Raw genomic sequence first — 17,743 nt, forward strand, 5'->3', positions numbered from 1 at the left:
TACAACTGGTATGAGCAAAAAGACAATACAGACCTGTAAATCAAGCTAAGCAGACTATTTATTAACCCTATGTGGTTGGAACTTTTCTCTTTCTGAGTTCAAAGCTTACTCAGCACTCATGGCACTAAAGAAAAATGGTCTTCTCTGTGAAAAGTAAACTGAAAATTAGTCTAAAAGTGATACTGAGCAACTATAAAATGTCCAAATGGGAAGTCTGAACTTATAGTGTGTTTACGCATATTTTAATTGACAATTTTTATGCTAGTGAGTAGTAACAAAATACCAAAGATACAAAACTGATGTGGCACTATTCCCTGGGGGTCTCAGAGGGGAGACAAACACTAACCGCAGGTATTGTCATTGGCACCAGTGGTGGATCTCTAGCTAACAAAATTCACTAAACTAAATCACATCTGAAAATTGGGCCATATTACTCCTTGTGCAAAAAATATTGTTTCCTCTTCAAATTTTCGTTTCTGTGGAAACACTGTAAACTTCACAATGGACCAAGAAGACACATGTACTGGGAGACTGTTACTCTCAACACCCAGTCTCAGCAAAAGGAGTATAACTGGTCAGTGATCTTTCTCTGACTACTGATATGGCACCATGCATACACAATGTTTGATACTTCCTGTGTATTTTACTAACTCCACATTGTAATAATACTGTGATGCTCTGTTACTAGAGAGGGAAAAAAAAAAAAAAAAAGTCTGGGAAAACAAATCTTGTGCAGCAGCAATGAAAGCAACAGACGGAAATGCCAAAATGTCATCAAAGCCTATGGCTTACTTCATGGATGTCCCCTGCTCTGAACATATAACCTACTTATGCAAACTGGAAAATGGAATACAGCAGAAAATTCTCTGTACTCATTGAACTGAAGCCCTTATTTTGGTTATCAGTATATCTTTAGCACCACAAAGCAAGTAGCATCTTCTAAGATCAGGCTTATGCAATGATATTCATTTATGACCCATGGAAATACACTTGATATAATTTGTGACAGGTATGAAATGCAGTAGTTTATGAGATTCTTCATTTTTTTATACCACATACATTCTATTTACTCTACTTCTGCTTTACTGTATCATGTGCATTAAAAATACATAACAAAAATAATCAGAAAATAAAGAAACAGGAACAAAGAGTGTGTCTGCTCATGCTATGTTGGCTGACATGACAAAGCATTCTCAAGTGTAGGTGAAATACTGTAATCTTATTAACTTCTTCTGCTGGTGGAGCTATTGTGTGAGTGCTTCTACAACCCAACAAGCTGGGCTTGCAAATATCTCACTTAGCTTAAGAGTGACAATATGTGTCTTGACCGATACACCGGCCTCACTTCTGTTCCTGGCAAAATCATGGAGAAGATTGTTCTGGAGGTTATCAAAAAACACAGTAATGACAACACAGTCATTGACCCCAGGCAGCATGGGTTTGTGAGGGAAAAGTCCTGCTTAACAAACTTAATTTCATTATACGAAAAGGTTACCCAGTTAGTTGACCAAGGGAAGCCAGTCGATGTGATTTTTCGGATTTCAGTAAAGCCTTTGATACTGTCTCTCACAATATCCTCCTGGACAAGATGTCTAGCATACAGCTGGATAAACACACAGTGCAGTGGGTGAGCTGATAGGCTGATGGGCTGGGCTCAAAGGGTTCTACTAAATGGGGTTATGTCAGGCTGGCAACCAGGCTTTAGCGGGGTTCCATAGGGATCCATCTTAGGTCCAGCACTCTACGATGTCTACATAAATTAATTAGACTCAGGACTTGAGAGTTTGCTGAGGAGACTAAACTGGGGGGAGCTGCTGACACTCTCAAGGGCAGAGAGGCCCTGCAGAGGGATCTGGACAAATTGGAGAACTGGGTAATCACCAACCACATGAAGTTCAACAAGGACAAGTGCTGGATTTTACACCTGGAACATGGCAAACCTGTCTGTACATACAGACTGGGGGATGAGATGCTGGAATGCAGCTCTGCAGAGAAGGATCTGGGGGTTCTGGTTGACAGCAAGTTGAACATGAGCCAACACTATGCCCTGGCAGCCAAGAAGGCCAACCCTGTCCTGGGTGCATCAAGCACAGCATTGCCAGCCATGCGAGGGAGGGGATTGTCCTGCTCTTCTCTGGACTGGCCTCACATGGAGCACTGTGTGCAGTTCTGGGTGCCACCGCATAAAAAGGGTATAAAGCTACTGGTGGGTGTCCAGAAGAGGGCCATGAAGTTTGTGAACGGTTGGAGAGGAAAACATATGAGGAGCGGCTAAAGTCACTTGGTTTGTTCAGCCTGGAGAAATGGAGACTGAGGGGAGACCTCATCGTTGTCTACAGCTTCCTCACAAGGGGAGGAGGAAGAGTAGGCACCAAACTCAGGAGGGTAGTCATGGCCCCAAGCCTGTTAGTATTCAAGAAGAGACTGGACAATGCCCTCAGACACATGGTAGGAATTGTGTGGTTGTCCTATGCAGGGACAGGAGTTGGACTCAGTGATCCTTATGGGTCCCTTCCAAATCAAGATATTCTATGATTCTGTGACTTTATGATGCACTGTAGCCAACACTCCTTAGCACAGGCTACTGCTACATAAGAATCTGAGAGTGCCTGGAGGGGTTGCTTCTGGGACAGCCTCTTGATTTCTAGCTGCCTGCACTTCTCAGTTTTCCTGCACCAGTTGTAGCACCAAGCTATGTTGTTTAATATTAACCTACCCACCATAATAATCACTTTTCAAAACTATTTATGCCTCTGGTTTATGCAACATTCTTCAACAGTAAGTACTATCATTTAATTGGGGTGGGGGAAGTTTCCTTTTTTGTTTTGTTTCTGAGACATTTTACTTACTAAATCCTGGTTATAAGGCATTATAATCCAGCTCATGAAACTGTTGGTAAATGGGAGGCCAGTAACCTCTCTGAGGAATGGAAGAACTGAAAGTGGTTTCCATCACAAGCACAGAAAGATTTTGGAAGGTGTCTCCTTTGAATCCATCTTAACTGTAACAGAAAGACTGTGATAGCCTATCCATACTGAAAACCTATACCAGCAAACCTTCAGAGCTTTACATTTATACCAATTTCTATTTACTCCAATTTCCATTTTGGAAATTACTTTCCATTTATACTGACTCCACAATTTGTCAGAGTTTGTACCTGAATGAAATAAACTATATCTATAAATAAACTACATAAAGGACATTTTTGTTGCTTTATCTATGCTACCAATAGCAATGTTGCGTTGTGCTCTGATTTTTAATGTGCCTAATTTACTTAGCTATCCTGACAGAAATTTAGCATATAGACTAGGCTTTGCTTTCATTTCTTCCTTCTTTTGTTTTGTTTCACTTAACTGAAATTTCCTCCTAATTTACCTAAACCAAGCAAAACAAAAATAAGACTTATGTACTCAAAAAAAAAAACTTTATTTTTATTGGTTTAATTAACTTGTTTCAAAAACAAACACTAAATTAAACAAAGATGTATCTTTGTAAAGTACACAACAGAATGCCCAAAAAAATAATTACAATAAAGATAACTTTGTAAAATGTGACATGAACATGATATAGAAAGACCACTATAATACTAAGCTCTGAAGAAACACAGAGACTCAATTTCAGAGGAAGCTGTTTGTTCTCATTATAAGCTAAGCACATGAAAGAAATCTAAACATTGCAGCACTGCAGTGAGTCAGGTCTGGAGAGTTGCTGACATTAGACGTCAGGCCTGGGGGCCATATAGCCAGAGTACTGCTAACAGAAAGGATCAGGGGAACAGGACATGCCAGCGGGAAGGGCTGATGCTTGACAAAGAGAATATCCCTCTTCTTGCATATATATGGGTGATATTATTTGAACTAGTTTTTTATGAGTTTACAAAGATATACCCTGTCAGCCCTTAGCACACGTACCATTATCTATTTTAAGGGCTCATCTCCACTCCCACTGTTTCTGTCTTTAGTGCTAAACCCGCTGCTGTAATTACTGTAACAACTGTCTGTGTCACAGATCGTTTCTGTAAGTTTGCATAGCATTTAGCCAAAATGGAGCTTTAGTACTTCTTGAGGTCATTAATATAATACAAGTAAAAACATAATTATATATTTATGTGATTTATCCTTGCCATGTTTGATAAATTTTATTTTATTTTTTAATGAGATCTTTAAGTATCAGTTTGTAGTTTTAGCAAGATCACTCTAACATCTTCCCGAATGGTAACAGCCTCTTGACCTCTTGTGAAAGGCAATGGAAGAGAAAGCAGTATTTCACCCAGATATGTCTGACTGTGGACCAGAGGAGCATGTGAAGAACTGGTTGACTGTAAGTATTGACAAAATTAGAGAAAAATTACATTTGTATATCATAAGGGTTTTTTAAAATCGTACACATCATTATACCATAGGAAAACAAAGCTCTGCTGTATTGTAGAGCTTTCTAACAGTAAGCAGCTTGTTCTTCTTTCTTGTTCTTCAAGAATGGTTACACAGACTGCTCGTTTCATATCTGCTCAGTGAAAACAGTGCTTTTCAGAAGCATCAGAGATTTGGGAAGTTTCTGTGAACATTAGGGATTATTAATATATTTCTATAGTAAAATTGTCTGCCTCTTTAATTAATAAAAGCCATTAAAACCAAATATGTCCACTTTCGCCTTGCAAAATAAATAACTTGTATGGTTATTTCTTTACTTTTCAAGTTAGTTGAGATCTTTACATGAGTTAATGACTTACCTTTGCTATTACAGCAACTGGATTGCTTGCCCTTCAACTACCTTGAAGGATACAAATAGCAATTAGCTTGTGTTAGTCATTAGCAACTCACCATTTTAGGCCTTTTGTGCTGCACTGAAACAGGTATATTGGGAAATTATCATGAGCTTTGAATTCTTCTAATTTGTGTCATTCTACAGAAACTGGAGATGACTCGTCATACCTCAGTCACTATGTGTATTTGGAAACTCTTGGCTTTCATGGCTTAAGGAAAAAAAGAAAAAAAGAGCAAGTTTGTATTTCCAAGCATGAAATCAGTTCTGTGTGCCCACAGTATTAAGCATATACACAGCACACAAAATACCTGTACCATAATTTATTAGTGACCTTCAGAAATGCTGATGTAACAACATATATTCTGTGCTGAGTACAAAACCACTCAACTTCTGTTGAACTCCTTTGGACTGAGAACTATAAACATAATGACTGTGTACACACTTGATAAGGACAGAATTATACCATTTATACTAATATATGTTTATCTCAGTGTAAAAGTGCTTTCCACATATACAGAGTACAAGCCACATCTGTGAAAATGTTACTAAGAGGACTTCTGTAAGTGCAGAGTTGCAAACACTGTAGGGTTTGTAGGGCACATGTGCTTTGCTGATCCTTGTCCTTCCCTGTCCCTGTCCTTCCTTGTCCCCTGTCCTCAGTTCCAGAGGTAATGAGGCACAAAGTATGTCATAGGTCAGTACCTGATTGTTAAATCCCTATTTTTAAGTACACTGTGAGTTCCCAGACTAGTTTTCAGACCTTATAGGAATTGAAGGGAAGGGGATTTCACTTCTCAGTTTCCTTTCTTCCACCTCTGAAGTTTTGAAGTACTTTTTTCAATACCCATAGCATTTTTTGACAGTTTGTAGGATCTCTGGTGTGCTTTTATTGTCAGAAACACGTAACTGTGTGATTAATACAGTTTTGTCCTTTTAAGAGTTGGAGTACATGCTTCTTCCATATTTGCAGAATATCAATGCCCATTGTATTGATTTGTGGTACTACAATGAAGGTGAATAAACTAAAGAAAACAGCAATGAAAATCAGCATACGCTATAGGCATTCACAACCTACACATAGTGTCCCTGATATCTCTGGTCCAAGAAACGAGGCAAAGGGTTTATGCCATGGTATGCATCTGAGTGAAATACTTGCTATTGCAGATTTTCTTCTTTTGTTCTTGAAAACCACTTTCCCCATTTATTTGTATTATGTACAGCTTTCAAATTATTGGTTTTTTGTTTTAGTTTAGGGATGTAGAATTGAAAGAAATCTCTTCATTCACTGAATCCAGTCTGGTCTTGCAAACCATTTCATATGATCCCTGTCATAAATTAAACATATTCTATCATTTCTCTGGTTTCCTACCTCAATTACATCATAACCACTGCATACTTTTTTCTTTTACTTTTGTCTGGGTTTTTTAATATATTTATTCCAATTAAATATATACCATATTTTTCTTAAGCGCAAGGCGGGTTTGGTTTGGTTGGTACCTTTGCTTCTTTTTTTTTTTACCTTCCTAAAGTTTGTTTCACTTGCCTTTCAAGACATCAATAGGCTTCCTATCTTAAGGTTAGTTTGGTCAAACTAAACAACTGTCTGCATTTCCTACTTTAGGATAGACACCAATTCGTTCATAATTCTGGTAGCTAGCTCTAACATGAATATTTCATGCTTGTATATGTATAACAATAGAGGCATACAACTCACTGTTGCTTTATATAATTCCTGTCTCAAAAGTAAATAATTATTTGCCTGCAGTTTCAAAGGCAGTTGCAGTTGCTTTTTCAGTCTCTGTTCTAAATAGACTGAGTTTCTCCTTTGACTATGCTACTGACTCCTGGTTCTGTACAGGCTATCATCTCTTTAAGATTCGTGTAACGTGCACTGTCCTTCATTTTGCTTTTATTTTGTGGACCTTCCAGTTACTATTATTTCACCATATACTGGCTTTGTAATATACTTTCACTGACTATCATTCTATATAAGACTTGTATTGCCTTTCACAGCTGTAAATATTTATTACTAGTTTCGTAGTATGTGCATGCCAATTTGCTCCATTTTGAATTATTTTATTTTGCTAAATCTAGTAAATGTGTCACAGCTTCACACCATTCTTTTATTGGATGGCAAAACAATGATCAACTGTATTAAAACTAAGGTATTTTGGCATGTATCAGCACTTAGAAAAACATTGTTATTGAACCTCAATTATCTGAATTAAAAAGGCATAACAAGAAGTTCTAACACTAATTATATGCCATTATATTTATAGTCATAGCACTTATGCTTCTCTGCAGTCATGCTAGATGTGGTAGGACAGAAATACAGGTAATTCTGCAGTATCATCAGGGGAAGCAAGGTGATATGCGGTTGCATGTACTTATGTATTCTGATGTACTTATAGGGTGAAAAGCATCTCGGACTTTTACATAGTACTGTTCTGAAGTATCCTTTTGCTTAACCTCATGATGCCTTTCTGGACATAGTCTTTCATTTCCTTTGTCTTCAGTTAAGCAATCCCTCTTACCCCTGGTCTCATTGCCAGCAGCCACTTCAGACTGGAAAATCTGTGGAAACTTGTTCTCCTTTGCGTGTTCCTTAGAGCTGCTTTGGTAATTATGTGTTTGTTAAGAACATTTGAAGCCACTCATTTATTTATTTATTTGTTTATTTACTTACTTAATTACTTATCTATTTATTTGCTTGTTTATTCATAAAACCTCAGTGATTATAAAACCAAAGGTGGTTCTGAACTGTCTAAATCCTTTCTAATGGAGCATGCAGCCTCTTAAGGTTGCTTCAATCCTTAAGCGAGCATAAGTTAACCAAAAGTTAGCTTTGGAGTGTCTAGTTTAGAGAACAGCAGTAGACCCCCGTGAAAGCTTCAGACATAAACAGGCAGAACTGGCATGTTGGGCCTCCTGTAGGATAAAAGAAATGCACTGTTAAACTCACTGAGAGTGACAGTATAATAGTTACATGACACACTGGCTCAGCTCAGTGTGTATACTCAGAAGGCAAAGCTGTTTCACTATCCTTTGCTTTTATTCTAGTCTTCTTCATAGGTTACCATAAGAAAATATGTTTTCTAAAGTGAAGAAAAATCATCAGCCCTAATGTCAGTAGTAGTCAATATGGCTAAAGAAACTAGAGAAGCTTTTGGACTCCAGGGTTTTTTTAATGATTTCTGAAGGTTTTCTGAGCCATAAGCTTGTATGTTTTTGAAGCAATATGCATTGGTCTAATAAAATATACTAACTTTTCATTAAAGATACGTTTGCTGGCAACTTCAAAACAACATGACTATAATCCTCCCACTATAACTTATCTGTGAACATATTCAGTGGTTCACATATTTTTTATGTCCTATTTTTATGCCTGAGCATTTAATATTTCTCCATTAATTCTTATCGTGAATTGATTTTTTTTTTTACTATGCTGCTGTTTTAAGTTAGTAGAAAAGTCAGATTTACTGCCAAGAAAAGATGGAAACGAAATTATTCTAATATTCACTATTTTACCACCGGCAGAGATTTTCAAAATATATCAGCTTAATTATAAATTAATGTTTGGACAAAATCTTGAAATGAAGCTGGAGAAGCAACAAAAGGGGTTGTTTTGGATCCCCCTTAAAAAAAAAATAAAAAGCACACACAAAAAAACAAACAAACGAAACCCCCATCACTAAGACACTCCAAATAGGTAGATAGATAGATAGATAGATAGATAGATAAACCCACAGTGCTGAGCTGATAAAATTTCCTTGTTTTGGGCTTCATTGCACAATTTTTCCTGGTTTTTAGTCAGGCCTGCTTTTGTAGCAGATATTTCCTGCTTGTCTGTGTAATCTATTTTCACATTTGCATCTACCACCTCAACTAGCTTCTCTTTCATATTTCTCACTCTGGATCTAACCACATATCCATCTTGAAGAAAGAACAGGCTTTATCAGGAAATATGGCTCACATATAAAATGTATTTGGTAGTCTGGTATGTTTTTATTTTCACTTGGCTTGTGCAAGCAATTTTCAGAATCTCTTCAAACAATTTATAACACAGTTCATTCCTCCCCACAAAGGCCTGGAAAGTGACCACAGTCCTACCATTAGCATAGACTGAGAAGGCATAGGGCTTCTTTCTTTTGCGTGCACAACTCTGTGCATTGGGAAACTAAAACTTTCTGCTCATGAAGGCCATGGGCTTACAACTGTGAGCAAACAGAAATTATACTCTTATCCAAATGTTACTAATGTTTAAGCCATACAATGTTACAAATGTTTAAGCCATAGAGGCTTAAAGAAACGTGCAAAACAATGCTTGCTACTGCACTTTTTTGTTTTTAATGAGAGAGGATGAGGCATCTGTGTACTGTTTCTGACAGCCAGAAGTCATGAAAGACATATTCAAACCAGAATAGCTGCAGACCCATCCTACTACTTTATCATGGGAAAGTAAAGAGTTTGGAGGGTTTCAAATACACTAAAATCACTTGGGTTGTTCAGTTTGGGAAAACTGCAGGTGCTACTGCTCTGTATAAATACAGCGGGGTAAATTTTATGACTGGAAAGAATTTTCTGAAATGAAAGATAAGGTTACTACACAAAGAAAAGGGATAAAAGGGAAAAGAAATTCAATATCCTGAGGGACTTGAGACAAAGTTCCTACCTTTCCATCGGAGATCCTTGAACATCTTCCCAGTAGAGTATTTTTGTTTCACATCACTTAGCGTCTTTAAACAAGAGCATTATTTTCTTCTTTCAGAATTTTGAATACTTAGCTGTTTGAGGCACCAGGAAATTATACTCAATGACTCCAAAAAGAATCTTCCAGACAGTGTATGGCATTAATCTCATTTTCCTACAGTATAACAAACTGTAAGTGTCTAGATTAATTCAGTTTACCTAGACTCTTCCTAAAGCTAAATTAAAAAGATGGGCAACTTCAGAAGGTGATACATACCATCCTAAACTGCATATCTATTACAGAAATGTTTTTTCTCTAGGGGTGCTTATGATTTCCCATTGACTGTAGGGAACACCTAGAGATTAAATAAGACATCTTTAAATGGCTAAAGTTACATGAGGTGAATGCTGTCATATTTTCTGTTACTACTAGGATATCAGTAAAGGTTTCACCAAGCCAGAAGTTTGTAGTTGCTTCTTATGTTTGAATCTCACTTATTACTGATATTATGTTCAAATATATCTCACAAACTCCTCTTGTAATATGCTGAATAACTGAGTGAGAAAAAAAAAATCTCTGTTTTTATAAAATAATTTGTTCTGTGTATTAGAAGGCATTACAGTAATTTTTATACAATAGTACTCTGCGAAAATGAAAAAGTAGAGGAAAATGTAAACATGAAGTACAGACGGTCCTGTAGATTGGCACAACTACATAGAAATCCATATAGGTCAATGTCCATCTGTTAATGTGGTATCTTCAATCAAATGTATAACTCAAGGCTAGGCCTTCAGTATCCATGTAGGATAGAGAAGGTATGTTAAGCATACATCTTTGTTTGCTGGAGAATAAGAGGAGAAGTAAATTCAGTGAAACCACTGCCTCCTGCCCGCAGACAGGAGAGACGGAGAGATGCAGGAGGAATACGTTGAGCATGTCGACTGGTTCAGAATGTCTGCTACAAAGATAAAGACATACAACCATAGAATAATTTCATTTGGAGAAGTTTTCTGAAGGTCACTTAGTCCAACCTCTTGCTAAAAGCAGGTGCAGTTGGAATGGGTTTCTCACAGTCCTGTTCAATCAAATTTTAAATAACTCCAAGGGTGGTGTAACCTTCTCCAGTGTTTGTTCATGCTCATGGTGAAAAATGTTAATCTTATATCTAACCAGCATTTTCCACTTTCCAATTTGTGTTCACGGGTACCTGTGCTATCACTTCTCCCTTAAAAACCCAGTTCTCTGAACCTGCATGCATCTGTCCCTGGTCATCTTGGTGGTCCTTCACCATACTCACTCCAGTATGTCCATCTTCATGTCTTGTACTGGTAATTCCCAAATGCCACCCAGTACTCTGGTTGGGGTCTCATTGGTGTAGAATAACTACTTCCCTGGACCTTCTGGCTACATTCCTGCAAATGAAGGCCATTATGCGGCTGGTCACCTTCTGAGCAAGAAAGGCAAACTGCTTAATTAGGTTCAGCTTCTTGTCTACCTTGTTACCAGTCAGCATGGGTAAACAGAGAACTTCTAGCTGAATTTAAATGCAAAAGGAAGTATAAAAGAAGTAGAAGGATGATGGTCTGCCATGAAATTCTCTAGCTTGCTTGATATCTTTAAGCAAACTGTGAAACTGACTTTCACTTGTGTATTTCTCTTATCACAAATGAAGAATTTCAAGTGTTTTTGTTGCTCTAGTTATTCAAAGTATTTCCAAGTTGGTTAGCAGTGGTAAAATGCACTGTTCTGCACACTGATCATCCTCCATTTATTTCAATGTTTATTTTTGCTTGTACTTTCCTGACATGTGTTTCCAAAACATTTGACTGGGAATACCAGGATGACATCTGTGCTGATAGTATTGGGAAAAGTAAGCTAGTCTCCATATATGAACAACAAGGTCTGCACATTTTTAGAGAGATGTGGAAAAATAAAATTAGTAGCTGAAAAGCTCCAGACAATATTATTTGTAGTCGACTCCCTTCAATTTGCTTCTCAGTGTCTTATAATTCTGAAAAGGGACAAACCAGCAGTGAATAGAACAGGTCCATGAAACCATGACATTATGCTCTCCAAAGGAATCCTCTCTCCTAGCAAAAAAAGTGTATTTTCCTATCATATTCAGAATTATTCATTCTGGAGATGAATATTTTGTTTCTATGGGCTTGTGGATACAGCTGTTTGAAGCAACTTTTTGTTTGAAGCAACTTTTTTTTAGTCTACCAAAAATAAAAGTTCTGAAAAAGCTGGAATAAGAAAATATTTGGAGTCTCCTTTTTTATGTTTCAGTGAATTTAAATGGATAAATGAGTGAATAAATATTTTTCCCAATTGCTTCACTTTTAAGAACATATTTTAAGTGATTTTGAAAGCAAAAGTTTGTTCCAAATTGGTGAAATCAAGTGTATTTAATTACCTTTTTTTTTCTTTACTTCCAAAAAAATTGCCTTAAAATCACATGCTGGTTTTGGACAACTAGCATGTGACCTTTTGCCAAAAAAACAAAAATTACTAAAATACACATTTGGCAGGACAGCTAACAGAATCTCGGAACTTCCAAGAAAGAGAAACTCACTCCAGGTATTCTTCTGTTAAGTAAAGATGCTGGGCGTCAGGAGTGAAGACTGATTAGGTCAAAATATATTCTCCCTCTTCCCTTGATCAGAGTTCCTAATAGAAAAGAAGAGTCTTGCATTATTTGTTCTCATGATGTAGAAAGAATGCATAGTAATATAAGACTTCTGTCAGTGTAGTTTAAAGATCACCTTTATCTGGGACTATGAAATTATAGTAATATCAGCTTTGACAAACGCGAATTGTGACAGAGTGAGGAAGTGGATGTCTTTCCTCCTTGTCATCTATAGGTACATAAATATCTCTGTGGTTTTAGAAGAAATGACGCACCACATCCCTCTCTCACTGAATGCAAAGAACAAGTCCTCACCATGTGGAAAACATCCCCATAGCATCTGAAAGTAAATTGTCACAGAAAACTACAGCCAGTTCCACACATTTCCTCATAAAAAGATCAATTGGTCTCAATGTTTACAAAATCATTTTTCATGTAGTTTTAAAATCACTGTGTGAGCAGTATTTAATCACAGCTAGGACATATGTAAGGCAAAGTTTGTAAGTACAACAGGAAATGTTATACTTCATTAGATCAACGAGTACAGATGAAAAATTTCATGATTTCATGAAAGGTTTCAGATAGAATTCATACTTCAAACTCAGAAATAGGACATAGAGAAGGACACATGTAACTGAAGTTTTGCTTTTCTTTTTTTCTTCTATTATGGTAAGCAATCTTATACAAGATGTTATTGTAATTTACAAACTTTTCTGTGTTTTGCCTTTGAGCAATACAACTTGTGTAAGTACTTCAGACTGAAGATCTACTCTTAATCAGTTGATTAAGGAAGAAAAGTAATGGTAAGTTACAGCATGTATTGCTGCTACAAAGTTAAATGCAGTTTAAAGAAATGAAACTCAGTCATATTGTCAATAAAATTTTCTTTATGATCACTACTCTTCACTCTTCTTCTCAGAAACTAAGCAGAAAAAAAGAAATCACATATTAGGGCCAAAAAGACAAACAGAATATTTACTTATTTCACCTTCTTATTCCAGGAACTTTTATGATAACTGCCCATAAAACAGTCTGTCATTTAAGAAAAAGAAAATAAATAATTGTATGGAAAGCTATATTTCAGTGTCTTACAGTTTTCACTCCATATTTTTGGCTTTGCTATTATTTGTACACAGATACAATTTTGGCATTGTATATCCATAACAGAACTTTTTTTATACATTACACAACCTTATATATGTTAAAGAACTTTGTACAAAGTTGACTCGAAGAATGACTTGCATCAAAGTTGTGTACAGAAATGTCCAGGAAGAATTATTTGCAGTTTCATTCCATTTTCTGAAAGCCAGTGTGTAACAGCATGTCAGCAGCTGCAGATGCAACTATAACTATACTGAGGTGCTTGTTTGTGTGATTGTTTTAACAACAATCACAAAAATAACTGACATTTTTACAGGTAAAACTTCTACATTTATTGGTGTACTGGCACTTACTGGATTTTATAAAGTAAATAAATATTTTTAAAATATTTAAATCTAGTTAAGACTAGCCCTGCTCGTCTCCCCTGTGTATTTACATTGTTCAATGGAGAGGGTTTAGGGTGCTCAGTGCCTTATAGCATTGAATCCAAAATCTCTGTGGCAGTTTCAGCTCTCTGAGATGAGTAAGGTTGCTTTCTAATCTGCACTCACTATATTCAGTTCCTAAATAACAGTGAGAAGCACAGCTGAGACAATGCTGGATGTGTCCTGCAGGATTTGTCTCAGAAAGCACGACGTCCCCCCTCAAGTGGGCATTTCCTCTTCAGTGTAAGGGAACTCACAGCTTTCCCTTCTAGCAAACAGCAGTATCTCCAGAAATTGTCCACAAAGAAAACATCCTTCATCTCTGACAATTACTATCAGTGAAATAATTGGAACTACACTGATCTGCAACAACTAAAGGTTTTGTCACTTGTGCTTTACATAAAATAACACATATGTGCATAGGTTTTTATTAACTTATGAAGTGCATTTTTTTACATTTTAAATTCACACAGCCAAAGAAACTTTTTGTTAATTGCTTCTGTTTTAATCAAGCTGTCTCACTAAGGAGTACCAAGGGATGGGTTTCTTTCCAGAGGAGAAAGCCCAGCAGTAACACTCCCACTGATTACAAATCCATGTGAATGTAGAAGCTCTGGTGTTGCTCAGTAGTTACAAATGTTTAATGTCAGTCCAGCCAATGCACTTCTGCTGTTTATCTTTAGATAGTACTTGGCTTTGTTTTTATTTTTATGATAAAAGAGTGGAAACCTGTAGAGAATTAAGTATGTCAATATTTCCAAGGGATTATAAATAGAAAATCTTCAGACATATCTGCAAGCTGTTGAGTTCATTTTTTATTGTGAAATTGCAGTGGTTTTGGAAAATAACTTTGCTATTTCAAAAGAATAATTTTTTTTGCATTTCATGACACTGTAACACTCAAATATAATGGTTTAAATGTAAGTATATGAGATAATTTTCATCATGCAGACACTTAAGAGCTAGTATCTTGCCATTTTGTACAATAATAAGGAAAAGTGTAGCAAGAACAGGGTGAGCTAGATCTGTTCAAGTTCCAAAGGCACATAGAAACAGAAATGACCAACTTATTATGATTTTCTATACACAGATGTCATGTTATGCCACCACACTTCAAAGTAATAAATAAATCACCAGAGCATATTATGTCAGAATTTGAAAACTACCCTTAAAGCAATATCACAGTCTGCACTTTCTAGAACAGATATTTACTCTGCAATAAAACAGGAATAGCAAAAGCTCACAAGGCCTTGTACTCTTTGGCTTTCTGGAGTTTGGCAGGCTGTTCATCCACCTGACACAATTAGTCCCAACAATTAGACAATATAACAACGGAAACATATGAACTCTTTCTGAGAACCACTTTATCGTATGTTACATGAAAATACTGGAGGGCTAGGAAATGGTCAGACTGAAAGTTCAGTTCATTATTATTTACAATACAGCATGTATTAGTCTAAATGGATTCTATGAACAGCTATGCCATCTGTTGTTTAAGAAAAAAAAGAAAAAACAGAAAAAGAGAAAAATGAACTTAATTTGCTTCAGACAGCTATGGGGTGGTCAGGCTAGAATACTTGGCACAGAAGATGCTTAGAATTGGAAAGAAGTTTGCATCTGGGCTCTGCTCACAGCTTATTTAACTCATCTGTAACTGCCTTTGTTATCGTAAGCACTAAAATATATTTCTGCAGTTCTCCTTTGGGCTCGCTTTGGCTATTCCTGACTACCAAGAGAGGGGTCAAGGTTACGCTGGTCCTTCTATGGCTGGTACAGGCAGTCTGGGGCAGCAGTTTTCTGTAAGCAAGGCTTTCCCTGCAGACTGCAGTCTGCCAGAACTAACCCGGCTGCCAAAAGAAAAACAACAGCAGGGAGCAGGACTCCTGCATGCCAAGTGTTAACCAAGTTCTACAGTCAAGTGTCTTTTGCCTCACAGGGCTACAATCTGTCAGGCCAAGATGGCGTTTGGATTTTCAATAGAAGAAATTTTTGGGACCAATGCACTAGGAAAAGGTGAGATATAGTTGCCGCTGTCATCAAAAGTGCTTATCTTGGCTGTGTTCACAGATGGAGGACACAGCTCACACCACAGCTGGGGAGACTTCAGTGGTGGCAGATCCCTTCACACCAACATCACAAAGCAATTTGGCCTTATCAGTGCTGATAAGACATCATTTGCATTTGTACTGGAAGAAAACCCAGGACTGCAAGACATAGTATAACCAAGATGGATATTTGAGATTCGTGAAATAGCTTCCTGTGGACTCCTGTTTGAAGTAAACAGATTTGAAATCTACATATGAAAGGGCTTTTACAGCTACGGATTTTCATGGACTTTCAGAGATATTTGTGTTGGAGAGGCATATCTTACATCTGAGGAAAGCCAATGCCACGTTTCTTCTCCTGTACTTCTCCTGTACAATGCTATCAAGAGAATATGGTGAGGATTCAATGTGTTATATAAGTTTCTAGAATACACAATACAGAAATCATCTTGCAAAGTTAATAAAAAGCTCTTGGCTACCTTTAAATTTACCTGGCTTTTAACTAACTTAGAAGTGAAAAAAAATTAAACATTCACTGAAATGAAATGAATTTGAGACACTTCCTGAAGACTTTGTTGACATAAATCATTACAGTCTTCCCTACAGAATTTTTTCTTCAGGTGATAGGTATAATAAAGACAAAAGTCTTCATTTCTCAAATAATTCAAGTGTAATGTAATAAAGTTACTACTACAAGTTTAAACTTTTCCTTCTATTATCCAACTGACATAAGAAGTCAGAATGCTGATAAAAAAAACAGCAAATTGTTTGAGCCTTTAACCAGATATTGAACTGTTGCCATATAGAAGTTTTAGAGATAAAAACTAAGTTTAGTAACTTCCTACCATGAACCTTTTCCCTGTCTCCCCACCTGCTTTTATTTTTCACTTACTGACCTGCTTGGCTATGATCTGTACTGAAAATAAAATCAAATGATACATGGAGATAGAAGCCAACATTTCTAGCTCAATTTTTGCAGAATTCTTACACTTAATTTGGGTAAGATTTGGTAGGCTGAAATGAACTTTCAAACTTACCAAGGATTGTCTAACACTAATAATCCTGGGCAACAACTGTGGAAGAGCTTCAGGAAGCTTCAAATCCCTACAGTGATGTGTTTGCACTACCATTCACCTGGGAGGTCAGCTCATGCTAACGTAGCTCCTTCCCCCCCACATCTGTCATAGGGTACATCCATACTTGCTGTATAGATAACAAAAGTGTCCCTTTTTGTGAAAACCACATAAATGTGGTGAAAACCATGCCTAAATGCAAAAAAAAAAAATAAAAAGCACCTTGTTATAATTCTCTTGTAATCGTTGAACATTGACTTGAAAGGAGCTGCACCTATTTACACTATGAAATGGTCTTAGTTTACAATGTTTTGTTCATGAAACTGAACCGTTCCACAGAAGAGCTAAACAGAAACCCTGCAAGAGATTGCCAGTGCAAACACCAAAGTGTAACTGGCTTTCTGGGGATGTTTAGGCTCTGGAGTAAGGCTGTGAGGCAAGCAGAGGTATTGCCTCATTTTCCTTTAGCCCCCCTACGGCACAAACAGGGATTTTTGTCTCAGACGGGGCCTTCAAGTGAAATCAACCTTCATATAAGACAAGGAATCTGAAGGCAATGATTTAGACATTTTTATATGCAGACTGAACCCATAAATTAAATGAGACTTGCATTCTGATATTGCGTTACTATAACACGTTACTGTGCAATTACTGACTTACAGCATTCCCATCCAACATTCAGCATTCCTTGAACCTGGAATAAAAAATGCATCTCAAACCCAGCTGGGCCAGGTTTGCTGAATAAATACAAATATGTAATGTGTTCCACAGACTTTTAAAGACTTTCCCATTTATTGTAAATATTCCATTATTCTTTTCATAGATAATTTCTAAACCATTTCAGCCTTTTTTCCAAATTTTGACAGTTTAAGTAGGGCTTGAAGGATCTCTTAACCTCAAATGTGAAAACTTTGCTTAAGAATCTGTTGAATAATTCAGAGATATACAGCATTTTGTTTTTCAGCTTGTGTAAAAAGGCATGACTTCTTTACAGTTATTTCAAATATCTGGTGTGT

General features: G+C 36.8%; 1 long non-coding RNA gene across 1 annotated transcript; it reads left to right on the forward strand.

Moving 5' to 3' along the window:
* The first annotated feature begins 3,841 nt into the window (after positions 1-3,841).
* LOC110364687 (uncharacterized) lies at positions 3,842-16,144 on the forward strand. The gene is made up of 2 exons (XR_002423612.2): positions 3,842-4,320; positions 15,677-16,144. It is a non-coding gene; the product is annotated as an uncharacterized LOC110364687 (long non-coding RNA).
* The last annotated feature ends 1,599 nt before the right edge of the window (positions 16,145-17,743 follow it).

Source organism: Columba livia, chromosome 1 (genome assembly GCF_036013475.1).
Source record: "Columba livia isolate bColLiv1 breed racing homer chromosome 1, bColLiv1.pat.W.v2, whole genome shotgun sequence".
NCBI classification, from domain to species: Eukaryota; Metazoa; Chordata; class Aves; order Columbiformes; family Columbidae; genus Columba; species Columba livia.